Source organism: Heloderma suspectum, chromosome 2 (genome assembly GCF_057233095.1).
Source record: "Heloderma suspectum isolate Gila_16-S chromosome 2, 16-S_ref, whole genome shotgun sequence".
In the NCBI taxonomy this organism is placed as follows: Eukaryota; Metazoa; Chordata; class Lepidosauria; order Squamata; family Helodermatidae; genus Heloderma; species Heloderma suspectum.
In genome coordinates this window covers 214,280,132-214,307,554 of record NC_139459.1, presented here as the reverse complement: position 1 = coordinate 214,307,554, position 27,423 = coordinate 214,280,132, and the positions used below count along the sequence as shown (strand labels likewise).

The 27,423-nt window shown below is 45.3% G+C and overlaps 1 protein-coding gene across 1 annotated transcript in view; it reads right to left on the bottom strand.

Annotated features, from left to right (window-relative positions):
* The window catches only part of RBFOX3 (RNA binding fox-1 homolog 3), a 350,747-nt gene that overhangs the window by 242,997 nt on the left and 80,327 nt on the right, over window positions 1–27,423 (bottom strand). Inside the window, exon 2 of the mRNA XM_084832352.1 lies at window positions 26,522–26,641. The gene's annotated coding sequence lies outside the window, so the exon portion shown is untranslated. The remainder of the gene's footprint in view (window positions 1–26,521; window positions 26,642–27,423) is intronic.

Sequence of the window (27,423 nt, the reverse complement as noted above, 5' to 3'; positions counted from 1 at the left end):
ATACAGCCTCCTGGAGGCTACAGAGAGCTGGCATCTAACGATGGATATCTTTCCAGCAAGTGCCTGTCATCAAGCTTCTGTTTTCCAAGACTGCATCCATGAATTTTCAATGTCCTTTTTGTTTTGTCTATGTTGCTTTTTGTTGTTTTTGCCAGTATGGGGCGAAAGAGATTTGTGATCTGAAATATTTGTTTTTCTGCTGTTCTCTCCCAGGCATTCTACTCTCCTCATCTATGGGACCTTCCTCCCCACATCATATCAGACTGACCTGAACTTATGGAGAGCTCCAGAGAGAAGATGGAAGCACAAGGAAAAAGCCACTGAGCAGCCAGACCCAGCAAGGAAGAAATTAGGGCTGTGCACCACTTCAGATATGGATCTGAATTCTAAGCCAAAGTGGGGTGATTCGGCCCAAATTGGTCGGGTTCCGAAGCAGTTTGGGATTGGCCCGAAGCAGTCCAAAGTGGGTTGGGTTGATCCAAATCACTTCAGGCTGATCTGGACGATCCTGAAGCCCCTCTCCCCAACCCCCGATGCACCCAACGAGCATGTGAGCTGCCCACCAAACTGCATGGGCCCCCTGCTCCTTACCTGGACCCCATCAGAGGGCCCACAGCTGTTGGCCTCTTCAAGGGAGTCACCATTTTCTTTTAAAATGACAAATCCTCTATTTCCGGAAATCAAATCCTGTGCAAATGGCAGCCATAAGGCAGTCATTTATGCAACATTACAGGCATAAAAGGCCCATTTACAGCCCTAGAAGAAATGCAGGTGAGGCCTAAACCCACATGAGCAGAGGCATCCACAGCCAAAAGATGATGTCAAGAGGAGCTCCTTTCTGGCACTCTCTAGCATCCATATAGGGACGGGCAGCCCCAGATGATAAGGACACCATCTTTGAATCTTTGCCTGTCACCTGTGAAGGACTGGACTGTGGGAAAACAAAAAATGAAACTTAATCCAGATAAGATGAGGTACTGCGGGGTGGGATTCATCCGATTTGGGATTAGCTGTACAGCCTGTTTTGAGTGGGGCTGCACTACTCCTGAAAAATTAGGTTCACAGCTTGAGAGTGCTCCATGTTCCACTTTTAGATCACCAGATGGTGGTGGTGACTATGAACACCTGTCACTAGCTTTCGTTGGTGCCCAGTTACACTCTTTTCTAAAGAAATCAGACCTGGGCATAACCATTAATTCCTTCGTAATCTCTAGACTGGAGTACTGTAATGTGCAATGGCACCATCATTGAAAAGTGTTTGGAAACTTTAACTCATGCAAAATGCTAAAGCCAGATTGTTGGTTGGCACGAAACAGATGGAGCATGCTACTCTGAATCTGCTTCCAAGCTCATCTCAGGGTTATTACCTTCAAAGGCCTAAACAGGTTGGGCACCTTAAGTATGGACCACTCCACTCAGCATCTGATACGTTTCTCCATGTGCATTCATTAGCTGAAGTCGTTTCTTTAGACCAAGCCTTTGCGCCTGAGTGATCTGAGGCTTCTTGTCTTTCTGGAAGCTGATTTTTGTTTTTTACCTGCTTTGCTGCTTTGATTTTTTGATTTTGTTGCTGCTGGTTTGTAATCAGCAATTTTAACCTGAATGTCAGTGCTGTTTAATTGCTTTGTAGTCTATTGTTTGTGGAGAGCCCAGAAGTGTTTTTAAGGGGGTGGGTCTCATGACAGTCTAATGTTAAATTTAAATTCAAAAAAAGTGTTTAACTATACTGAAAAGACACAATTAATTAATAATATAGAATGGCAGGAGAACTAGAAGCTCACTGTTCAGGCTTGTACCTGAACAGTCTCAACCTCTACCCTGTCTCCCACTCTCCCTCAGTAACTAGAACAAAAAGAGGGAAACTGTTGCTGACCAAAGAAAACTAGAAAGCAATATCCAATGGTCTCAAAGCACTAGCATAAACCAATACTAGTGCAATGTCATTAGTGCTTGCTAGGTAAAGGGGAAAAGTAGTGATTTGTCGCCGAATTTTGGCAGCATATCACCAATTTTTCCCTTGGTCTAGCAAGTGCTATCAATGTTGCTCTAGGATTGGTTTATGCTAGTGCAACATAATTAGCATTAGAGTTGTGTCAGTACTGGATACTGCCCAATATAACACAAAATACTTTACTCAGCCACTTTAAAGTACCACTTCCCCTTAAAACTACCTATCATCCTTACACAGTAAACAGGGTTCTCTGAAATAATTGTGTCAGAAATAATTGCAGCAATCTCCTAAAAGTTAATTTCCTTTATGTCTGTTGCAATCATACATTTTGATATATTACCATATGATGAACAACTTACTACATCTGACAATAAATGTGACACATAGAGAACTAATTGAATTTTCACGTATATACAGATTTTCACGTTTTATGTGAAAAGGAAAAATAGAAAAGACTGAAAACTCTCAATGTTATGTTTGGCTTTTTCACTAAACGAATTAACTTTGAGATGATTAAGTTTTGACAAGATTATTTTTGAAAAACTCCTTTATTGTGTATGAATGATAAATATCAGTTTTAAAAGAAGGTGGTCCTTTAAATCAGGAGTGCAGCTTCTTTATTTAGAATGGTTTATTATGCCTATTTAGTTAATGGGCTATAGATGACAAGCAAATTGGTTTCCTTCTTACTAGGTTTGAGTTCCTCCAGAGTTGATTTTGAAAGACATGACAACAGGCACTTCATTTTATCTGTAACTTGATGGATGCTTTCAGGGGTGCATGCAATGTTTCTGCAGCAATTTAACCATAATGCATACTAATATATGTGTATATATAATTGAAACTTTGGGTATTCATGTTTATAGACTAACCATTTGGAATTGCAATTAGACTCATTTTTGTCCAGATTTAGAGAGTCTGGAGAGTAGAAGATTTCCTATAATAAGTTTGTTTATCTAAAGAAACACATGGGGATATTGCAAGTAAAAAATGCTTAGAGAGTAACTGAAATGTAGTTTGTGGGAGTGACTGAGTGAGTGTGTATGTGTGTGTGTGTTTTAGGAACATGACTCTTGACCTGTGCAAGCCTGCATTGCCCAATCATACTCACGAGTACCTACTCCACTATTTGCAACATTCATGCCACTGAAGACAGAAGACAATGACAAGGTCGAAACATGTCTGGCAACTGGAATTACAGGTGGGACCTGCAACAATCCCTTTTCATGGTTCCAGACAGACAGCAGTAAAGTTGGCTAAAGCATTTTGTATTATTTTATATTGTATTGTTTTTCCAGATTTGTATATTTCTCTCTACCCCACTCTCCATACGTTAGCGCTCAGCTAAGCTCTTCCCTTCACAGCAAAATTCTGCTCCCAAGACACAGCAAGCAAGATAGTGCCATTGGTTGCTGGGTCCTTGAAAATAAGCTGTACGTCTCCCCTTTTTTTATCAAATGGCCTTGACTACACAGAAGTCTCTTTTGCCTGATCATTTGTGTATGTGTGTGTGTGTGTGTGGGGGGGGAGGTCAGGTCAGCTTCTACCTGGGCTATCTACACTGGTGCTTTTTATCAGTATTGAAGTACACTAATAATTGTTAGGGCACATTATACATTCCATATACTGCTTTCCTAGCGTTATTTCCTGCTTTTTATTCCATATTATCCAAAATACTGCAACAGATGTCACTGTGTGTGCTATGAGGTATAAATGCGCAGGAGCAATATAGTGTCACCATGATGGGATCATATCAGTAAGACACGAGGTGCAGACCTGGCCCAGGCCCAATGAAGAGTGGGCTCTAGCCCCTCCCTGCTCCCTTCTTCTAAGGCCCCTGATTGATACTGTTATTTTAAACCACTGTTTTGTTTTAAAGTGGGATGGAAGTTTTGAAAATAATAATCTTTTCTTTACACAGACTAAAGTGTGTGCGACAAGGCGAGACAGAGTAAGATGTTCCAAAGGGTTACTCCAGCTGCTGAGCAAACTGTCAGGATTACTGTAAAGTGACTTATTCCTTGCCTAAGATGAAAAACCCTAGGGAAGCCACAGCACAGAGCATTGTCCTGTCAGAAGCCCCAGGGGGCACACCCCTTTACAATCTAGACATGTGTTAGTTGTCTAGCGTACACTTTGCATAATAGAGATTCCTTGGCACAATTCACTAGCAAATTCTGCTTTGAGAAAAGCCAGAGTAAGATGGTGCTGGAAGCAGAATAATGCAAATAGTACAAGGTATGGCACAAGTTAATTTGTCTGCAGGGCACTTCCAGCCAATTTACCAGCACACATAATACTTTGCTAACTGACCTGCCCATGTGCATTTCTGCATCACAGATGACTTGAGTGAGGGGAGGTCTTGCAAATTACTTGTCCAGAAGGAAGTGACACCTGAGCTAAATGTCAGGCTGTGGTCAGCACTTTGCCTTTTATGAGAGAGTGGCACTGGACTGGGCACAAATAAGTTCGTATGACCCAGAACCCCATCTTCAACAGAGGCTAGACTAGGGAGCTTTAACTCTGTGCGCGCACACACAGAGAGATTCTGACAATAATCCTCCTTTTGCTGTCACCCTCTCTGTCTCCAAGTATATGCATCACAACCATCCACTCCCTCTAATAGTGCCATCAGATGGCGAGTCCCAATAAAAACGGAAACAAAACAGGGCTGCTGAGAAACAAGAGGTAGGTATCAGTGTGCTTTGGGAACTACAGGGTTTGCAGAAGTAAAAAAAAAACTTTAAAAAAATCCTTAAGGGGACAACATGATGAAAAGGAAAATAGAAAATTGGGGTGGGTGGGTGGGGGAGTGGAATTTCCTGCCTGCATTCCTTATAGCATCCTGGAGGAGGACACGGCTGGTTGGCTGAAACCATGAATAGAAGCATCCCTGCTAGGAGGTAAGGCTAAACAGCCCACAGGGACCTACGAGTAGAGAACAGACTCTCTATTGAGCCTACAGAGATACTAAAGTAAGTTACCCTATTGTCTGGAGATGAAAATTACAGGTTTACACTGAATGCAAAAGACTTGGACTCATTTCTTGACTGCTACCTTTTGTGAAAGGGAGCATGATGCTGCCCAATCTCACTTCCACCCCATGAAGGGGGGTAGGGAGTGTTGAAACCCTGGAGGGGAGGGTAACCTCCACCCAGTCCACTTCATGGCCTATCCCTCTTTCCATGATCTCCCTCCCACCCTTTTCGCACAGGCCAGTCAGCTGCTTTCCCACTACTCAGCTGGGCAGGACAGGGGGAGATTTCAGAGAAGAGAGGTTCAAACTTCACCTCCCCATGATCTCCCCCCACCCCTCGTGCCACTCAGCTGTTTGGCGGGAAACAGCTGAGAACCCTGCGGGAGGGGGGACTGCGGGGATGGGCTGCAGATGGGGTGGGGCCTGCAGGAGAGGCTGGTGAGACAGAGAGGGAGGATGTTCCCCACCACTGCGAAGTTTAGACCTTTAAACTGGCTGCTAAGCTGATCATTGAAAAACAGATAAGCAGGGCCAGAGGTCTCCTGCGCGCGCGCACGTGTACGTGTAGTTTTGGCTTTGGCCCCACCCACATTTGGCTTTGTCGGCAAGAACAGATTCTTGCAGACAAAGAGATCTCTAGTCTTTCCCATTCTGAAGAGATCTCTAGTCTTTCCCATTCTGTTGTTTTCTTCAATTTCTTTGCATTGTTCTTTGCAAGGCGAAGGCCTTCTTGTCTCTCCTTGCTATTCTCTGGAAATCTGCATTCAGTTGGGTATATCTTCCCCTTTCTCCCTTGCTTTACGCTTCCCTTCTTTCCTTAGCTACTTGTAAAGCCTCATCAGACAGCCACTTTGCTTTCTTGCATTTATTTTTCTTTGGGATAGATTGAGTTGCTGAGACATCACCTTGCCGACAAAGAGATGGGAGATGGGACCACCTTACCTGTCTCCTGAGAAACCTGTACGAGGGTCAAGAAGCAACAGTAAGAACCGGACATGGAACAACCGACTGGTTCAAAATTGGGAAAGGAGTACGACAAGGCTGTATATTGTTGCCCTGCTTATTTAATTTATATGCAGAGTATATCATGAGAAACGCCGGGTTGGATGAATCACAGGTCGGAATTAAGATTGCCAGGAGAATTATCAACAACCTCAGATATGGAGACGATACCACCCTAATGGCAGAAAGCAAAGAGGATCTAAAGAGCCTCTTGTTGAGGGTGAAAGTGGAGAGTGCAAAAGCTGGTTTGAAACTCAACACTGAAAAAACTAAAATCATGGCATCTGGCCCCATCACTTCCTGGCATATAGAAGGGGAAGAAATGGAAGCAGTGACAGATTTTATTTTCTTGGGCTCCAAGATCACCGCAGACGGTGACTGTAGCCATGAAATTAAAACATGCTTGCTCCTTCGGAGGAAGGCTATGGCAAACCTAGACAGCATAGTAAGAAGTGGAGACATCACCTTGCCAACAAAGGTTCATATAATCAAAGCTATGGTTCTCCCAGTAGCAATGTATGGCTGTGAGAGCTGGACTATAAGGAAGACTGTGTGCCGAAGAATCGATGCGTTCGAACTGTGGTGCTGGAGAAGGCTCTTACGAGTCCCCTGGACTGCAAGGAGGTCAAATCAGTCTATCCTAAAGGAAATCAACCCTGACTGCTCATTGGAAGGACAGATACTGAAGCTCAAATATTTTGGCCACCTAATGCGAAGAGAAAAGTCCCTGGAAAAGACCCTGATGCTGGGAAAGATTGAAGGCAAAAGGAGAAGGGGACAGCAGAGGATGAGATGGCTAGATAGAATCACGGATGCAATGAATATGGACATGAGCACACTCCGGGAGACAGTGCAGGACAGGAAGTCCTGACATGCTATGGTCCATGGGGTCACGAAGAGTCGGACACGACTGAATGACTGAACAACAACAACAACTGTTAGTCGGTGGTTTGTCTGCCCGGCTAGGTGATATTCAACCTGTTCTGGAGGGGACTGCACTCCCCCTAAAGGATCACGTTCGTAGTTGGGGGGTGCTCAACTACGGGTGATTCTGGGTGATCCAGAACTGTCACTTGAGGCACAGGTGAACTCAGTGGCATGGAGCACTTTTTATCAGCTTAGGCTGGTATACCAACTACGCCCTTATCTGGACAGAGATAGCCTAGCTACAGTTATCCATGCTCTGAAAACTTCTTGTCTGGATTACTGCAATGGGTTATACGTGGGGCTGCCTTTGAAAACAGTCCAGAAACTTCAGCTCATCCAAAATAGGGCAGCAAGATTGTTAACAGGGACTGGCCAACGAGCTCATATTATGCCAGTACTTTTCCAACTGCTCTGGCTGCCAGTCCATTTCTGGGCCCGATTCAAAGTGCTGGTATTAACATTCAAAGCCCTTAACGGCTTGGGGCCAGGTTATCTGAAGGATTGCCTCCTCCCATATGTGCCTGCCCGGACCTTAAGATCATCCTCAGCGGTTCTTCTCCGTGAGCCCCTGCCATTCTTTCTGGCACCAGGTGAAGACCTTTTTATTTTCCCAGGCATTTTAGCATTTTAGCTTTCTAGACTTTTAGCTTTGCTGTTTTAAATCTGTATTTTAAATTACTGCACTGCTGCTCGGTTTTATTCTGGTTGTGTTGTTATACTGTGGTTTTAATGTTTTATATATTTTATATTGTTTTATTGTGTGCTCCTTGGTTTTAATTTTTGTGAACCGCCCAGAAAGCTTCAGCTATTGCGTGGTATAGAAATGAAATAAATAATAAAACATGTCCTTTATTCCTTTGCTCTCTTCTTACAACTTCCCCTGCCCTGAGAGGCCTGAAGAGCACCCAAGGGTCCTGTCTGGAGCCCTGCACAGGAGCACTTCTCTTAGGGGCAGGGGGATACATGGCAGCATTTTGTTGCTGGTCCCACCTGTTCTATCTAATAGCTTTCCATTGTCCCGTCGTCCATGATTTTGCCTGGCCTCTTCACTACCTTTCTGATTTAGCTGTACGGTTGGCCGCCAGCACTTCCTATGGCAGACTTCCAGAGGTCGGCTGTGGTATGTGAGAAAATGTCTCCTCTCTTGTTTGTTTTTAAGCTCCTGCTTGTTCATTTCATTGGGTACCTTCCAACTCAAGTATTGTATGACACAGGGGGAATGGCGCTCCCTATTCACTTCTTCCGGCCTCCTCATGATCTTTATATCATTTAAATAGAAATCCAAATCTCATAGAGATGGAGCTCTATACTCATTGAGCTTTCATTGCTGACCCTTCTGCCTTGTTCAATGCTGAGAGGGGGGGGGGAGAGAGAGAGAGAGAGAGAGAGAATGGCGCAATTGGTTTATACAGAACAAAATATGCTCGGTGTCCTTGCTTTTATCATAAGAACATAAGCAGAGCCCTGCTGAATCAGACCAAGGGTCCATCTAGTCCAGCATTCCCTTCCCACAGTGGGCAAGCAAATGCCCCAACGGGAAGCTCACAGGTGGGACATGAGCACAATAGCACCCTCTTGCTCATGTTCCCCAGCAACTGGTATTCAGAGGCATGTTGCCTCTGATACTGGAGGTAATATATAGCTACCATGAGTAGTAGCCATCTTTGCTAGCAGTCCTTAATAATCTATCCTTTCAAGCTTATCCCTTCCCGTTTTCTCTTCTTTTTGGGTGGCTACATATATTGAGCAGACATTTTCTGGGAAACATTGATGACAACTACAAGATTTTCCTTGAAGGGTACATTGCTAAATTTGCTGATCAGTCCTGCATGTGTGTAACTAGAATAACCCCCCACCCTGCTCCACGTGCATCAGTTTGCATTTATCAATACACTGCTAGAGCTATGAGACCTTTCTGTAATTCGTCACAGGCTAATTTGGATGTAACCCTCTTAAATAATTTATCATCAGCAAATTAATAAAATAAATAATAAAGTACTGGAGGGAAAGTCATTAAATTAAAAGCCAAGAGTTCCCTGGGTTTTTATTTAAAGATAAATTAAGTGTGCAATTTGACTGATGGAGGCTAGTGAAATATCATGTATTGCTAGTCTTGGGGGCATGAATTGTTGCTTGCAATCTGTACCGCGTAATCATTCAGCCCAGCATGTTTCCAACTCAACAGGGTACACTGGGCTCTAATACTTTTCAGTTATGACAGCTGGACTCCCTTCATGCTATAAATGAACAAGAAAAATATTCCCAAGAGGTAGCAGCAGAAGTAGTTTGGGTTGTGGGTGGAGAGAGCGTTACATCCACCATCACTCTGTGCATGCAAAATGAGGTGTCAAATACACCTGCCCTGTCCACAGAAGGTAGAAGTCAGCAGTCTGTATTCCATGCAATCTCTTACTACTTGCTGAACACAGGACTGAAAATTATGGCTTCTTGGATGGAAAACCTCCATCCCATAATAAGCCATGCCAAACATTTATAAACCAGAGATTATCTTTACTGTTGTTGTCATGATTCTTCCCCTCCTCCATTAAAAAAACTCACATTCATTTTGGACTATTCACTACACCCCAGCAAGAACTCCTCAGACACATTTCAGCACTGATAACACCGATTCCTGTGGCAGTGCCCAGTGGAACAGATGGTGGCGTGGGCATTAGGTACCAGCCTCCTGGCAATCTGAACATCTGTTCCTGTTAGAAAATGCTAATTGCCATCAATCAGGACAGCACCTACCCACATTTACATGCGAATATGCATACTCGTGAGCACGCGCGCACACACAATTACATCTAAATTTCTCTGGGCACAACACTTGCTGCATGTTAAGTAACTGCCGTTGCTCAGATGCTGCGAGCTTGTCTGATGCCAGGGATGTACCACCTCAGCAAGCCCACAGCAAAGCATATTAGCTGAGGAGACAAGGAATCACTCCATTCTCTTCTCTATGCATGAAAAACAAACACTCTGGAATGGCGGGGGGGGGGGGCTTGCAGTGTCAAATGGCCCAATTGATTTCTATAAACAAGATCTAGAGCTAAGCCCAACAGGGCCTACCGAAGTTAGCTGTTCTGCAACAAAAGCATTCTAGTGGCATCTTTGTTTCCGTAATCTGGAATTGTACCTGTAAGTGCTCCATCACTTTGGTGGTGCAGCAGTGGCATCAAAGAAATCGAAATGCAATCGAGGCTTAAAAGGCACAAATTTACTTGAGAATAAGCTAAAAGTGTCCCTCTTAAGCCTCTGTTTGCTCCTAAATTTGTTTGCAAAGTACAGCTTTTTTTTTTTTTTTTGGCCACCATGCTGCTCAATTTTGTCAGCATGCAGCAGCAGGAGTAAAGGCAGGTGGGCTGTAGCCCACTGGGTGGGGTGGGGGTCCACGGGGTGGAAAGTGGTCCCTGTCCCCCCGAAGTTGCCTGTCCCTGCAGTACTGCCAGATATGCATCTCCCACAACATGGAAAGAGAGGAGGAGGAAAAAGAGGCTCCTAGTACTGAACAGTTTGGAGGTGCCCAGAAATGTTGCTTTCGGATATGTTTTATTTCCAAAATAAAATATGGATGGGAAGGAAGTTCTACCCTCTCCTTTGGTAACAAAATAGATGCAGGTTGTACGCACAATTCAAAAGGGGAGGGGGGGAATACATTGTAATTTTAAGTGCCCATTACATAGTTCTCCCTGAAGTTGCCTCCCACACCCTGATCTTGGCTCTGGCTTGTTGGTGAATTTCGGGCAGCAGGCACTGATTGTGATTCTATGGCTAGCTTCCAGCAACAGCCCACCTGCCTTTACTCAGCAAATGAGGGAATTGCTTAGCACAACAACAAGGTCATTAAAAAAAATGCATGCACACCATCTGTCCAAGTGTCACAGGCCTTGCCTCTAGGGAGCATTTCAGAAGTTTTGAATCAGAACAGCTTGAATGACCAAACCATCAGTATTCATAAGAGAGAAGGCCGATTTCCCAGCCCCTTAATAAGGAGAACCTGCTGTCCCGGAAAGTTGCTTACAGGTGGTGTAAGCCAGTATGGTGTAGTAATGGACTAAGTAGTGGTCTTGGACTGGGTAGACCTGGGTTGAAATCCTTGTTCAGAAGGTATAGAGCTCAGAGAGCAACATTTGAGCCAGTCACTCAGCAAGTAGATTATTCTGACAATAAAATGGGCTAACCCCCCATGTACAGCACTCTGTACTCCTTGGAGGAAGGTTGGAATACAGATATAATTAGGTGACAAAACCATGCACATTTATTGCAGATTACAAATAGTATTCTTAAGTGAGAAGCTGTGTTTTAAGCTCAGTGTAATTGAGCCCCTGCTTTGCATGCAGAAGGTCCCAGGTTCAATCCCCAACTTCTCCAGGTAGGGCAAGGAAAGAATCCTGCCTGAAACCCCCGAGAGCCACTGCCACTTAGTGTCGACAATACTGAGCTACATGGACCAAGGGTCTGACTCAGTATAAGGCAGCTTCCTGTGTTCCTGTGCTCCTAATCCTATTAAAAAAGAGCTACCTGTGCCAGGCCATCAATGCACATCGCTGGACTCAGAATAAAATTGTATCTGGACAAGTAATTCCTAAAAACTATATTGACACCAACTGCTAGGTACTGGAGCTCTTGTGGATGGGTCATCAGAGTGTCAGCAGCAGACAACAGGGCACAGCAGAAGAGGATTAAAGAAATTTCTCCTCTACATCAGGGGCCTGAACTGACAGCTGGGTTCCAGAAAAAATGCTGCCCCCATAGTAAAAATCTGTGAGCTACAGATGTGTAAACCTTAAATTTTAATCCAATCTGAATGAATTATGAAACAAAGAATGGCAGAAGGGATGTTACAATCAAAGCATTGTATTTAGCTTTCCCATATGGCACAAATAAGTTGGCACTACGATCCAATACACCAGCAAGTAAGTATTTTAGATGGGGCATAACAGTCACTATGTTCGTGTAACATTATGCTCTATAGCAGAGCAATACTGTAGCTACGTGGGGACAACACTACCTAATATGAACAGCAACTGCAGCCTGATGAATCCTAGAAGTATAGTGCAACACTTTCATTCTGTACAACCACACAGATACAGCGTGATGGGGAACAACTCACCTGTGCTATGTCCAGTGACATTTCAGATGGCACATTTGTGCCAGAGCTAATATTTGGCAAATAAACTATTAGGTTTGCAACTGGACTGCCCAAACTGGACTCACCATCTCTCTGCACAAGTGTCATTGTCGCAGCCAAAGAGCTGTTTTTCTAGGCCTTTTAATCTGTCTTTATCTGCAAGAGGTTTTTAAGTTGTTCTTTTACAATTTGAGTTCCTGCTACTTTTAGTCTGAAACCTTTTGCACTTGGCAAGTGATTTTATTTTACCTTTGATTTTGTATCGTCAGACACCTTGAAAAAGTCTTATAATAAATTCTTATAATTAAAAATAAATTAAAAATGAAAATCTTACATGGTTATTGTTTTAGAAGTTTCTTGTATTTGTATATTATCTTATAAAATAAACAGACAGACAGACAGGATTTCTCTTTGTGGAGCTTGTCCTCTGGTTACTGGAAATTCTTTTTCTGTTATTTTGTATTGCTTTGGCCTTTTGCCAGTACAATAAATAAATCCCGAGTTCCCTGCATAAAATGTGGAACTGACCTCTATAAAGTACCAAAAGGCCAGTGGCTTTTGCCCACCATGGTCTATGGTGACAGCAGCTCTAATGAGTTTTAGAGCATTTCCTTTCTGTGAACATCCAGACCCATCATTCCACGGCTGCAACTGCTGCTCCATGCCCTTCTCCTCTCCAACGTCTTGCATATGGGATCAGACAGCAGCCTGCCAGTTCCTGTGCTTAATGCTGCATCTGGAAACTCTTTGCACCCTTAATTGTTCTTAATGCTTTAACACACTGAGTGACTAATAGACACTAATTGGACAGATTTAAAAGCGGCAGCAAGATGTAGGGGAATGGGGGAAAGAGAGAAATGCGCCCTGTCCAATCCTTATCATAGCAATAATTGTCCAAAGAAGGCTAATCATAGAATCATAGAATAGTAGGGTTGGAAGGGGCCTACAAGACCACTGAATCTATTTTATGTTTAAATCAAGACAGTCATTTGTGGTGGAGGGGGTGTCATGCTACAATTTTTTAGGGTTTAGAGGAAGTTTATAGATTGGGGCTTTTATAGATCGGGGCTTTTATAGATGGGGGTTTAGCTAGGCAGCAATATATGTACTTAGTACAAACATTCCCTACAGCAGGGGTGGGGAGCCTATGGCCCTGCAGATGTTGTCAAACTACAGCTCCCATCATCATTCCCAGCTGGCTGAGGCTGATGGGAATTGGAATCCACCAACCTCTGGAGTGTTCCAGCCCTGCCCTATAGTCATGATCATGTTCCATCATATCAAAATGCTTTTCAGCACCATCCTCTCTATCTCTTCTTCTTCTTCTTCCTCTTCCTCTTCCTCTTCTTTTTATACCCCGCCTTTTTCCCGATACTGGGGACACAAGGTGGCTTACAAAAATTAAAATACATACAATTAAAACATATGAAAATATACAAAAGTTAAAATATAAATTAAACAACAATATAATTAAAATTATATGAAAACAGTAAAACAGCATTTTAAAACAGCATTTTAGCAGCTTACCCCCAGGTTCCAACTATGTCCAAAAGGCCTGCTGGAACAAGAATGTTTTAGTCTGCCTCCGGAAACACATCAGGAGCCATCCTAGCCTCCCTGGGAAGGGTGTTCCACAGCTGTGGGGCAGCCACCGAGAAGGCCTTCTCCCGGGTTCCCACCAAATGTGCCAGCGACAGTGGTAGGACTGAGAGAAGGGCCTCCCCAGAAGATCTCAGGACATGGGCAGGTTCATAAGGGAGGATATGGTCTTTCAGATAACCTGGACCAGAGCTGTATAGGGCTTTATGGGTCATAGCCAGCACTTTGAATTGTGCCCGGAAACAGAATGGAAGCCAGTGAAGCAGTTTTAACAAGGGAATTGTATGCTCCCTGTAAGCAGCCCCAGTCAACAGTCTGGCAGCAGGTCTTTGAACCAACTGCAGTTTCCGAACACTCTTCATAGGCAGCCCCATTGCAGTAATCTAAACGGGATGTAACTAAGGCAAGTGTCACCGTGGCCAGATCCAGGAACGGGCGCAGTTGGCGCACTGGTTTTAACTGTGCAAAAGCACTCCTGGCCACCACTGAAACCTGAGCACCCAGGCTTAGGGCTGAATCCAGGCACACCCCCAAACTGCGAACCTGAGTCTTCAGGGGGAGTGTAACCCCATCCAACACAGGATGAATCCCTATTCCCTGATCTCCCTTTTGACTGACCAGCAGCACCTCTGTCTTGTCTGGATTAAGTTTCAGTTTGTTCTCCCTCGTCCAGTCCATTACTGATGCCAAACACTGGTTAAGGACAGAAACAGCTTCCTTGGAATCTGGTGGAAAGGAGTAGTAGAGCTGGGCGTCATCAGCATATTGGTGGCACCGAACTCCAAAACTCCGGACAACCTGTCCCAGCAGTTTCATGTAGATATTAAATAGCATGGGGGACAGAACAGAATCCTGAGGGACCCCGCAAGCTAACGGCCACGGAGTCGAACAGGCATCCCCCAACACCACCTTCTGAGTACGCCCTGCTAGGAAGAAATGAAGCCACTGTAAAGCAGTACCTCCAAGTCCCATCCCAGTGAGGCGTCCCAGAAGAATACCATGGTTGATGGTATAGAACACCGCTGAGAGGTCCAGCAGAACTAACAGGGACACACTCCCCCTGTCCAGTTCCTGGTGTAGGTCATCCACCAAGGCAACCAAAGCTGTCTCCATCCCATACCCAGGCCTGAAACCAGATTGAAATGGATCAAGATAATTTGTTTCATCCAGGAACCCCTGGAGCTGGGAGGTCTCCACACTAATACCTTGCCCCAAAATGGTACTTTAGAGACTGGACGATAGTTATCTAGTATGGAGGGGTTCAGGGAAGGCTTCTTCAACAGAGGTCTCACAACCACCTCTTTTAAGCATAATGGAACAATACCTTGTTCCAAAGAGGCATTAACTGCTCCCATTATCCACTCAGCCAGTCCTCCTCTGGTCTCTTTAATAAGCCAGGAGGGACAAGGATCTAGCATACATGTGGTGGCTCTCACTGCTCCAAGGATCCTGTCCACATCCTCGGGCTGCACAAATTGAAAAGAATCCATCAACACTGAACAAGCAGGAGCCAAAGTGACATCCACAGGATCTGCATCAACTACAGCATCCAAGTCAGAATGGATCCGAGTGATTTTATCAGCAAAGTGCTGAGCAAATTGTTCACAGCGGTCTGTCGAGCGGTCAGAATGTTCATCACATGGGCCAGGATGTAGAAGGCCCCTGGCCACTCAAAACAGCTCGGCTGGCTGGCTCCTTGCAGATGCAATGGTGGCAGAAAAGAAAGACTTCTTTGCTGCCCTCACTGCCATGGAGTAGGCTTTCAAATAAGCTCTAGCCCGTGTTCTATCGGACTCGTTCCGAGTTTTCTGCCAACGTTGCTCTAGACTCCGTCTCATTCGCTTCATCGCCGCCAGTTCCCTAGAGAACCAGGGTGCAGGTCTGGCTCCACTCCGTGAGAGGGGACGCTCAGGAGCGATTGCGTCCACCGCCCGGCCATTTCCCTGTTCCAGAGATCAGCCAGGGCTTTGACAGAATTGCCTGCCGAGGCAGCAGGAAAATCCCCGAGAGCCGTCAGGAAACCATCCGGATCCATCAGCCTCCTGGGGCGGACCAGCTTGATCAGTCCCCCACCCCTGCAGAGGCACTGAGTTCCAGTGGGTCTAAACCCCACCAGGTAGTGATCTGTCCATGACAAGGGAACAACAGAAAGTTCCTCCACACCCAGATCACCGTCATCCTGCCCAGCATAGAAAACTAGGTCTAGAGTGTGACCTGCTGTATGAGTGGGGCCAGAAACCTCTTGGGACAGACCCATGGTCGTCATGGAGGACATGAAGTCCTGAGCCACTCCCAACAGGGCAGCCTCAGCATGGATGTTGAAGTCTCCCAGCAGAACAAGCCGAGGGGACTCCTTCACTGCCACCAAGATCACCCCGGCTAGCTCAGGAAGGGAGACTGTTGGGCAGCGGGGTGGGCGCTACACCAACAGAATCCCTATTCTGTCCCGAGCTCCCACTTTTAAGTAAACACACTCAAACCCAGTAGACTGTGGGCCAGGGCACCTAGTGAGAGGGATAGTATCACAAAAGACCACCGCAACTCCGCCTCCCTCCCCCCAGTCTAGCCTGCTGTTCTACAGAAAACCCTGGGGGACAAAGCTGAGATAGATTAACACCCCCAGCTTCATCTAACCAGGTCTCTGTAATACATGCCAGGTCAGCATGCTCATCCAGGATCAAGTCCTGTATGGCAGCTGTCTTTCACCGACCTGGCATTCACCAACCTGGCATTCACCAACCTGGCATTCACCAACAGTATTTTCAACCCAGGGGGACTGCTGCCAAGGCTATCCAGGTTATTTGTACTGGGGGACTGCTTGGGGACAACCAGGACCTTGTTATGGTCCCTGCTCCCCTGAACACGCAACTGTCTCCCCCCACCATATCTCCCTCTGCCCTGTATAGTTGTGATGGCTGCTCCCTGTGTCCCTTCATCTCCCCTTCTTTTTTCGAAGCACATCCCTCCCAACACACCCCCACCCCTCCATTGACAAGGGGCAGGGCCCTTGCCTTCGTGTTCCCCCAAAGGGGCAAGCCCCTTTGGTGGCCTTCGCCCGCCCCCGCAGGAGCCTAGCTTTTATGCCCCCAGCCCAGGAAGATGACACAATTGGGCTGGGAGGGGGTGGTATCCTTCTTTCTCACCACATAAAATATCTTGAACATTCTTATGTTTCGTACATTGCCATTAGAAAACAGGTCGCCCTGATGCTGTGGTTTCCTTCTACATCTGCCTTAGAAGGATCTGCTAGTAACTATGAGAAAGTACAAAATACCTTTCTAGGTGACCCACTGCTCTGAACCAGTGTCTCAACTATTTTGGGTTGTGACAAGTGCCATGGGGAAGAAGGACCTAGGAAACTAGCAAATGTTGATAGTCAGATCTATCACGGACTTGTGGGTTGCAACTGGGTGAGTAACAATATCCACATACGCTCTTCCTCCCTCCTTCTCTCCCATTCATCTCCCGGGCAGGAGATATGCTGGCAGTACCCTAGACAGCACTTGCACTTCCCCGAACAGCTGAAGGACAGACACCGAGCTGGCTGCCTCTTTTATCCCATCCTAACCTTGCTATAGGCCCCTGGGAACACACGGTTGTTTATTGAAAGCATACTACCATAGGAAATAGACACAAATCTTGTTACACAGCAGCTAAGCCTCGCTGGGCATGTTTCCTAAAAATCGCCTGGCATTTACGATACGATAACTAGTCTGCAAGAGCTAAAATTAAATCCACAGCGAGGAAACTCACTTTCAAGTCTGACCCAATTTATTTCCTGGGGGTGGGAAGGGGGGAGGAAAGAAGTGCCCCTCCTGGTTTCTAGCTACCACTTTATTTATGATCTCCCTTCCTTTGCAGGCGCAATCCCTCCCCTCCCCTCCCTCAGCTGAGGCTTTGGGAATGGAACTGTGCTGGCTTTTATGTCTAAGTGGATCTAAAGACTCCCACTCACTGGAACAAAAGTACCTTGAGGGCTCACCTCTCAGATGTTTCCCTGCTGCTGTTCTTCAACTCTTCCTCCAAAAAGTGCTTCCTTCCCCAGGAGGATTTTGGAATGACAGGGAGTGTGTTTGCAGGTGCCAAATTACAATGTGTTCACCCTGCCATTGGAAGCCTCTCAGGCCCCCATTTCTCTGCAAAAGGCACCCCAAATTCTCAAAGCGAGTCCAACTGACATCCAGGGGGCCCAGTAAACCCTAATGGCACAAGCTTCAGTGGTGGTGGAGTAAAGGCAATGGCAGAGGAAGTATCTGCCCCCCCACCAAGGCTTGACAATGAAGGAAAAGTTGTTAAGACCAACCTGTTGTTCCCTTGGGTATCTCCTTGCCATTCCCATCTCTTATTTTTGTGTGATTCATCATTTACACATGGGCAGAGGACTTTGGGAATAGTTTAGAAATACAAATGGAACAAAAGGGTTGGCAAGAGAGGCAGGCCAATGCCATATGCTTAATCAACAAACAATAAGGGGTGAGCCATTATCATACTGGTGAGAGCATACCAACCTACCCGAAGCCACCCGTGCCTTGGCCCCGTTTCATATGGCGATGGCACTTCGCAAGAGGCAGAATCAAGCTGATAAGAGTACATGATGTTATGCAGCACTCTGCACACAAACACATGCAAGCAGGAGAAGAGAGCTTTCCCAGGGACAGAACTCCATTCCGAGAAAAGCAGGTTATGGGCACTTTAGGCACTGTGGCTCTGCCATGCCAGCTGCCACTGCATGTGTCTGAGGTCGGATAACTGCTCCATCTCAGAAGTTCTCCAACCAAGCAAGTCTGTTCCCATAATTGATACTCCTCCACTGTGTACAGCACTAGGATTCTCAAACTGGGGATTCTGGCAGGGGACCCAGGTGTTTTACTCCCTGTGTCACTGCAATTTACAAGTGAAAACTGCAGCATGATTGCCACTGTGCTGGAAGGCCATTCATGCAGGTGGCCAGAAAGAGATTGGTTTCCCAACCAGCAGGGGACACAAGGAGCCAATAGGGTCCCATCTGCCTCTGTGAACCTCTTGGCTCCAGTCTGTTGATCATGAGCAGACTGTGCCAAAATTCCAGCTGCCTAACTACTTGCTTCTCCGCCTGCTTGGCCAACTGATAAACCAGGGGGGCAGGATCCCCAACCAGCCTGCAGAGCCATGTCCTCCAAGAAGCCTCCAAGCCCCACCCTCTGGGGGAATTCCCACTGTTAGCCGAAATTAGAGATAACAGTGGGGATGCAGGCAGCAGGAGACGTGGCCAGCACTGGAAAGAGCGTGTGGTCTTTCCAGTGCCAGCTGAGTTGCTTTGCATGGCACCCTCCATGGCCACAGCGCAAAGCCAGGAACTCAGCCGGCATTGAGAGGAATAGATACTCTTCCCAGTGCCATCCAAGTCCCCTTCTCCATGCTGAAAGAGAAAAGCTAAAATGTGTAGGGAGAGCAATGATGTTAGCAGCCATGGTCATCCGGCCCATGGAGGACATGGTGGGAGCCCATCTGCCATATATATTTCTGCAGCCCTGTGATAAACCATCCACTGGCCTCTAGACCACCATTTCTGACACACAGAGCAATGTGTTTCTGTCACCCCAAGGACATCAGGCCATTTTAGAGTGAGTGGGAGGTAGCACACAGGGTTGGGAAGCGTATATGCTGTGTCAGTAATCAGGCTGGCCTATAATTAGACTGACACCTTAAATAACTTTTAGAAAATGAACAGCACTCCTTTATTCTCCATGGAGGTTACATAAAACACTTCAAAAAGGAGAGGAAAAAAGAGAATAGATTTTTCCCCTTGTATTTCCCAGAAAGTTAGCTCCATCTGTTCACCTCTGCACAATGGCACTAAGCTATGTATGACATGAGCTCAACTTGCTAAGCTTAGATCACAAACATACCCTATTGGGCAGAGTTAAGTGTCATGCTATTCTGCCAGGTCCCATCTAATGTTCTCCAATACCACAGCATTCATATGCTCGTGAAGCAACATTTCCCAAACTCCCAAGCATGGTCTTGTTGCTGCTGGGAATCCTAGAGAGTCATTTCATCAGCTGTTCTTGACACCCAAATCCATCCTTGCATCAAGTCAGAGAGATGGAACTTTGGCTGATCCCGGCACTCCATTCTCCAAGGCGCGTGATCCTTGCACATCCCACCCTCCAGATCCACAGCTGCAGAGCAGTTGTAGCTGCAAACCCAACACATTCAAGAGTGAGGGAGATATAAGAACACACAATAGCCCACCATCCCAATACATGACCGATGCATCTGGAAAGAGCCTGCTCCAAAGGTGAAGGAAGAGAATTTATTTTCTACTGAGCAAAATTAAAACAGAAACACAACAACAGCTATGTCAGTCTAGCTTGAACGGCAAATGGAGGCTACAAGCTGTAAGAAGAGGAAGCACATTTCAAATGTATAACCAAAAGAAACGGCAAGTGAATTTGGTCACTAAGAATCTCATGCAGCACAACAAGTGACACAGCAAATCAGGTGAGAGATTTGGTGAAGAACAGAATATGGAAAAACCCAGGGAATGCTGATGCTGTGGATTAAGGTGCACTGGCAAACGTGTGCGAAGTTTGGATAACGTCTCCTCACACTATCCCTGCCTGAAATCAGCATGATTGGTCCTTCAAAACCACCCTCCCCCCATTACAAAGAGCAGTATGATCCACCCAAAGTTTTTCAAAGGACTCCGAAGAAGCTTCAAGGTGATACAGCGATCCGGGCTTCCTTGAGACTGATTAATGCAGCTGGGGAAATATGGCTGTGCCACCTCTTCAGCAAGATGAGGCTTCTCCTTAATCCTTCTCTCAGGATGACCTCTGCCCCCAGTGGGGAAAAAACACCTTGTTCCTTATTTTACAATTTCAGAGGATGCACTTGGGAATAACAAAAGAACAGAGCAGAAAGCAGCCGCTGCCTGGTGGTGGTGGTGGGGGAAGTGCCTCATCCAGCAGCCTGAGCCTTTTTAACTATCGCGATGCAGCTGCAGGCTACAGGTTTGGTCCTACTCCATAAAGACACACGTAATCACTAACCTCTTGCTGCTGCCCCAAGGGTGAGAAGCTGCGATGGAGCAGAGATGCAAGCTGCACTGCACAGTCCAGCACGTGTCTCTCAGAGTAGAGCATTTTGTATTCTGTACATCCATGCTTCAGAGTACAGAATCACGGTTTCATTTTTTTTTTTAAATGAAAGTATGTTTCTAGCCTTCATAGCTGTCAAGAAAAAGATTGAGGAAACAAGAGCACTGTTTGTTACAGCGTCAGAAACTAGAGTGCATCTAGTTGAGGATTACCGCCTCTACACAGCATACACACACACACACACACGCTTCATTTTTTCATTATTCCAAAAAACCATCAGATCAAGAATATAAATAGACATCTATATAGTTTTCTATCCCTTTCCATACTCCTTTTTATTTCACCATTGTTCTTGGTCATTACTGCCTACCATCCCTTCTGCCTAATATATTGTTTTTAGTTGTTGTTAATTATAGCCTGACTTTTTGACCCTGTTGGGACCCTGCAGTTCTCCTTTCTGGTTACTCAAGATCTTTACAAAATGAGAGAAAAAGACAAAAACATGGCCATATTTCAGAATTAGAATAATCCAAAGTATGAACATTTCTGCTAATCTGCTTGACAATCATAAGGTAATTCTTCTGCACTTCTCAGCTACCCCAGATCCACTGCTCCCAAAACTAGTATTACTGAGCTACTACTTGCTTTCTCCTGGGCATCAGCACTCCTACTCGAAACACTTTTGAGCCACAAACTACCTTCTCTCTCTAACAGCCTTGGCTTTTCCTCCTTGGGAACCAAAGCATTGTCTTCTGAGAATCCACATCACCAAATTGAGATGCATCAGAAGAATTTTTAAAAGATTGTAGAATCATAGAATAGTAGGGCTGGGAGGGGCCCATAAGGCCATCGAGTCCAACCTCCTGCTCAATGCAGGAATCCAAGTCAGATCACTCCATCTAAAGCTTCAGACCCTCAGTATTCCATCTAACCACATGATGCTTTGCATCCAATTATATTTAACCATACATGTTTGAGTACTAGCAAATTGCCCGTCAATATGAAGGGTGGTGTTTGTGCTGACAAAGGGCTTACCCATCGCAGAGACCCCAGGTGGATGTGCATTTCCTGTGTAGTCTATGCGCAGACACACATTACATCCCTCTGCAGGATCAAGCCACCCACTGATGGGGTGAGTGGGTAGGTGAGCATGTCTTGTCCGTAGTGCAACTGTGTCCCCTAATACATCACTTTACTTTTCTCCATACGTAGGAACAAATAGAAACCATTCACTTATATGGGAGAAATTAAAGGGTGTAATCAAGGTCACTATTAGGGTAGGGGCTAAACCTGTTCCCTGTCCCTAATGACCCCAGCCACTAATAATCAAAACTGCTCCTATCTGCCTAGCATCACCCTGCATTTTTATGGTAGAGTATGATGGAATATTGGGAGACTGGGGCAGAATGTTGCGAATTGACTTATAGGCAGGCAAGGAAAATAAGGGGGATGCAAGACAAGTTGCCCAGCAAAACACTTGTTCCCGCCCCCACACACACATATCTGATCCCTAGTCAAAAGATATAGTAGTTGCTTTCTAGTGTGCTAGCCCATAGGAGGCTAGAGTCTCTCTTATATGCAGGACTTTTAAAAAAATATGATTTTTGTTAATTAAGATTTTTTAAGATCTTTATTTTAAAAAGTCTTAAAAACAAAACAAAACCAGATTTTTAAAATCTGAATGTAATACAAACATCAAAGAATCATAGAATAGTAGGGTTGGAAGGGGCTTACAAGGCCATTGAGTCCAACCCCCTGCTCAATGCAGGAATGTTAACATGTACATGCATCTCTTTAACATGAATAATAATCATCTATGATTTAGTTAAAGGCTGCTTTTCCACGTTGGAAAAGAATAATGCGTGAAAATATCCTGAGGTTAAGCATTATGAGTGACACAGTAAATCACATACTGTATTTATTGTTGTGAGCTTGCTACAGGACTCAGGGACTAGCAAGTAATCATAGAAGCTAGGATCCAGGAGATGCCATCCTATATATCACCAGGGTCAATTAATAAGCCCATAAGGGTGAGCTCATACTCTGATTTTATGCCCTTTACCTTCCTAAACTCTGCAATTTATCCAATTTTTGAGTTACGAATACTTAGGGCCTTATTATCCAGACAGCATTTACTCTCCATTTCACTGAGAAATGCTATTTTGCCCAGTAACAACTATCCTTTGCTTACAGAAAGATCAGGACACTTGCAGCCAAATCCAATGCTTGTTCCTGGGAAGTAAGCCTTTGTTCAACAGCACTTTCAAATAAGTGTGCCTAGGATTGCTGCCTCGGCCTTCAAGTAAGTGATCTTACTTAGTATCCTTGCATGTGTGCAGACAGAGCCAAACAGAAACATGTCTGTTGTCTCCAGTACACTGTGGGCTCAGTGACCAAAAGTTTGGATTGGGCCTCCAGGTTGCATAAAGGCCCTATTTACTTGAAAACCAGTATGTTTTTGTTCTGTTTTGTTATAGCAAACATAAGCATGCATGCTTGTTCAAGAAATATGTGCATTTCAAATTGGGAAAATTGATTTAAATCAATACTTTAATTCAGTCTTTTTTTTCTTGGTGATTTAACTCATTAACCTACCCTACTTTATGATAAACCACAGAGACAATCACCAAAATAAGTCCATAACCCTTGTTTTAATATCAATTCCCAATCTAGTGTTAGAGAAGACACCTATTTAGTTAAAGGGGGGTGGAAGAACACAGCTCAGTGGAAGGACTCATGCTTCACAAGCAGAAGATCCAAGTTTCAGTCCCTGGCATCTCCAGTTCAAAGGGTCCAGTAGAAGGTGAAGTGAAAGATTGAGACTCTGGAGAGCCACTTCCAGTCAGAGTACCCAATATTGTGCTGAATGGACAGTCTGACCAGGTATAAGGCAGCTTTCTATGTTCCTAAAACTGGAGGCATGTGCCATGCTCACAGCCCTCAAACGGTGCTTTTAGAGTGTGTAAAATGGCGCATGGCAGCCTCTTTTGAGGGCAAGTAATTCTGTCCGTAACTCTTCCTCTGGAAAAGACTGAATGATCCAATGACACCTAATGCAGAGTTGGGGAACAATGGCCCACTTTCTTCAGAGGCTGGTTGGAAGGAAAAGGTCTAGACAGAGGAAACAACTTCACAACCTCATTCTCAAGAATTTCCCCTGCCCCAAACTGTATACCTTCCCTTGCTACAGCCAAATATGCATCTTGGCCCACTGCTCAATACTACCTTTTAAAATACAGACCTGTGCTGGCCTGGGTTAACAGAAAGCATTGCAAGGAGGTATCTATTTACCTCCCACTGTAAATAGCAGGTGTACATGTGTGTGTGTGGGGAGGGGGGATGTTGACTGGGACCATGACAGGGGTAAAGAGTTAAAGCCCCCTCTCCCTCTTCCAATCCACCCCCCAGCTATGCAATAACAAACTACACAACCAATGTCACATCTAGTTTTGGCATGCTAATCCAGCCTGTGAAGGTTCCTCATCTAGCCCGCAGAGGCTCAGATTCCCCCCCCATGGGCCCCTCCCCTTCCCTTCCACAAACCTTGCGAGGGCATGGAGAGGAGGCAGGGAGAGGAATCCCTGCTGTTCTCTTCAATCAGTGATTGTAGGTAACAGCAGGGATGCCCCTGTGTGCCCCTCCCAATTGGGAGGGCAAGTGGCCCACAGGAGAATCACCATTCCCCTTTACCCAGCATGCCGCTTGCCCTCCCAACTGGGAGAGCAGTTCACTACCTGCTTCACCTGCCCTGTATCCCTGGCAGCGGGGGAAGGCGTGGGGCAGATGAAGCCACCCTGACCAAGTCATGGGATGAAGGAGCACTCCTCCATCCAACACCTCAGTCACGGTTGCTTTGGCGCATGCGGACTTTCCTCAGCTGGGGAAAGCCGGCGCACACCAAAGCCGGGCCCCTTGCTGAGTAAAGCCACTGCACAACAAAGCTGGGTCTTCGAGCGAAGCACTAGCTGGAGAAGCTCTAGCCACCGCTTCGGCCGGGGAACAAATGACATCGGGGCATGGCCACACACGCCTGAGGTCATCTGGCCCACTGAGGGCCAGGTGGAGGCTCATCTAGTCCCCCAGCCCATTCTAGATCCCCATTCCTCTCTTATAGTAACCTAAGCAAATGAAAAACAGGGACAATTTTCTAACAGACTAATGCTTTGGAGCAGCAGAAACATGCCCGGGGAACTGGTATACACTGGGTCCCGCAATAATACTAGTATAGAATTTTGGTGCAGAAATTAGATAGATAATTTCTGTGTGTGCAATGTATGTAGCACTCTAGCTAAGGGAGGTCTAGCAGTTTACTTCTCCAAACCTTTTACAAGACTCTGGGAGTGCAATGTAGACAGCATGGAGCCAGACCAAATACAGCATAAACTGGACCTAGTTACTGTTCATCCAACAACCCTCCTTCCAATAAAAACACATAAGCAAAAATGGAAAGAAATACTTCTTGCTTAGCAGCACTGTCTTTTCCATCAGACATGAGCTGGAGGAAAAAGACTTTGTATCTTTCATAACTCATGCTCATATAAATGTTTAGATTACTGGTCTAATTAGATTACTGGTCTTAGTCCAGGCTAGAACAGATGGATGTGACCCCATCACAGTAATAATAACTCTGCAATTTACTCATCTGCTTCAACACAGAAAGACAACTTGACACAGAAGTTACAAAATAGATGCACTTCCCACCACTACTAAATAATCAGCACATTATGGATATGGGCTTTTGAAGAGCTGTTAAGGGTGCACATGACAAAGGCCAATTGTGTAACTAAATCCAAGAAAGGACTGGAGATTATGCTGGAGGACAGAACCATCACCTGTGGTTAGTCAAGTTGATCTCGTGAAAGGAACTGCAACCCTGAGCTCAAAATCTGCAGTTCCTGCACCATATAGCAAAATCTACATAAGCCAGAAGATACACATCACTTTATCTTGCCTTTTTGCCATCTTTCCCCTCATAGCTATTCCTCCCCACCATAGTCACAATGGTCCAGTTTTCCTGCCTTCGTTCCTGGCATACTTTATAAAGCCCTACGGATCGTGATGGTGCTATCATTGGAAGAAGGCAGGTAGAGGAACTAGTCTGCATTGTGGCTAGGCACTCTCTCTCTCTCTCTGACTTCTTCTGACTTCTGTTCTTGAATTGTCCAGGAAATGCACATTAATTTCTTAAGAGGTTCAGTTTGGGTACTCTCGTACTACACTTCTCTCTGCAGCATCCAGATCTGAAGGATTTCAGTCCCTCCCAGTCACATGACGCTGGGAGAGACTTCACCAGACACAAATAAAAACAATCATACAGAAGAAGACTGGGGAAAACAAAGAAACAGGTCGAACAAATAATACCTTGTAAAAGGAACAAGGACAGAAAACAAGGTGTGCGTTAACCGGTCTAACACATGTACAAGCCTTGGCGTGCATAAGCAATTTCTAATTTTGTCATTTTATAGTAAAAGGAAGCTTGCCAATTAAAAGCCAAAGCCCCACTAAATCTAGGCCAGTTTTGTAGACTGCACCATCCACAAGAGAAGCAACAAAAGGTTTAGTTAGACGTGATCTGTGTCAAAAATGGATTTTTTAGCAGACACCCCATATCGCTGCTCTTCACACTGGGTCCTTGCTGCCTTGCCGAGGTGCCAAATCCTTTGTCAGGATTTGGGTGCTATTCTCCTCTGAATGTTTCCATGGCCTAGTACTATGCATGAAGGTCTGGACCTCTGTTCAAGACCCCCAGAACACCATTGTCAATTTTCACACCTCTAAAGAAAAAATGCCTCGTATTCCAAGTGCAGCTCTTTCCAAGGGCCTCTTTCTGTCCTGCTGAGAACTCTCACCTGAAATCTCGAAGGGCTGTGTCGCTTCCAGTAGATGTCAAGAGATCTAGTGCAGCTACAAGCACTCTGTGCTGGAAAGGAAAGCCATCAGGGTCCTTGTGCCAGCTCTAGCTCCTCGGCCTGGAAGAAAAGGAGAAAAGAAATTCTAGAACTAGTTTCCATGCACAGGTTAAGCAGCACAGAGGAAGGAAATACACAGTGATTTCTAAATGGCACCTTACTCATTTGGTGACAGACTTAGGGTGACAAGATGCAAAAGATGACAGGGCTCCTGCACCTTTAATAATTGTGTCGAAGAGGGAAGTTCAATATATGTCGTTTGTCTTCTGCACAACTATTAAAGGTGCAGGAGCCCTGCACTCTGTCTAGGGTGGTCAGATGGAAAATAGGACAGGGCTCCTGAACCTTTAATAGTTGTGCAGAACATGGGAATTTCAATAGTTACAGTCTTGCATGCAAGCTACAACTGCTGAAATTACCTCTTTTACACACTATTAAAGGTGCAGGAGCCCTGACCTCTTTTGCATCTGGCCACCCTAGACATACTCTAACCTTTTTTACTTCACTATTAGAAAAATGCAACAGCTCCAAGTCCTATGAACCAGTCTGGAAGTGGAAACGGAACACAAATATTAGATTTACAAGTCCAGTAATGCCATGTAGCCTGGCTTCCCAACAAAGCATTAAGTCACAAGTTTCCCCTGTTACAAGGTTGTTATGCTATGACAGCAACTTTTATTGGAACAGGTCTGGAATATTACTATCCCACAAACAGACATTTTACACACACACACACACACACACAGCAAGAGAGAGAGAGAGAGAGAGAGAGAGAGAGAGAGAGAGAGAGAGAGTTAGTTTAGCTTCAAAGTGTTATTTAAATCTGTAAAGCTGACATGCAA